Here is a 693-nt window from a genome sequence, read left to right as displayed (position 1 = left end):
TCATTAGAATTCTCTTTATTGACTTTTTCCTAAAACCGAGAAAAATTAAATAACAATCCACCCTAAAACACATTAACAATAAAACCTCAATCTGTAATGTACAGCATTACTCTCAAATAAAAGGTTGACAATCAAGCAGCTTCAAATATGATTATTGCATTCCAACTGCATATAAGACAAAGATGTGTAGGAGAAGGTCAAATATATATATATATATCTCAATGTAACACTGGTTCAAACCAAGGCAACTATAAAAAGGCATCAACATTTGGCCTAACACTCATGTGGGTATGTGCAGTAAGTTTCAGACTTTAAAACAAACTCGCAAATATGTGAAAACTGTGTTTGCAGTGTGTTTGACAGATACGTGGAGGATGGTGATTAATCCCAATCCCATAAACCCCTAGCCCCGAGGAGAGGAGAGGGAAGAGAGGGAGGACGGTAGAGAAGAGGGGATGGGATGGTAGAGGAGAAGAGGGGAGGGTGGAGAAGAGAGGGGGGAGGATGGAGGAGAAGAGGCATATAAAGAAATGAATTTAGGGGATAAGGAAATCAAATAAGGAGAGGAGGTTAGGAGACAAGGAGATGAGAGCGTTGACTGCAGACCGACTTAGATGCTGGCTGTCCTGGGTATCTCCTGGCTGTCTGCCAGATTCAGCTTCTGACTTGTGGAGAGAGGAGTCAAGGAGAACA

General features: G+C 41.6%; 1 protein-coding gene across 1 annotated transcript in view; it reads right to left on the bottom strand.

The window, feature by feature from the left end:
* Window positions 1-495: 495 nt before the first annotated feature.
* ccdc28a (coiled-coil domain containing 28A) overlaps window positions 496-693 on the bottom strand; it is an 18,269-nt gene continuing 18,071 nt past the window's right edge. The window contains exon 5 of the mRNA XM_070439835.1: window positions 496-665. The gene's annotated coding sequence lies outside the window, so the exon portion shown is untranslated. The remainder of the gene's footprint in view (window positions 666-693) is intronic.

This window comes from Salvelinus sp. IW2-2015, unplaced genomic scaffold (genome assembly GCF_002910315.2).
Source record: "Salvelinus sp. IW2-2015 unplaced genomic scaffold, ASM291031v2 Un_scaffold1953, whole genome shotgun sequence".
Taxonomy (NCBI): Eukaryota; Metazoa; Chordata; class Actinopteri; order Salmoniformes; family Salmonidae; genus Salvelinus; species Salvelinus sp. IW2-2015.
Note: the sequence above shows the minus strand (reverse complement) of the source record. Positions and strands in the feature narration are given on the sequence as shown.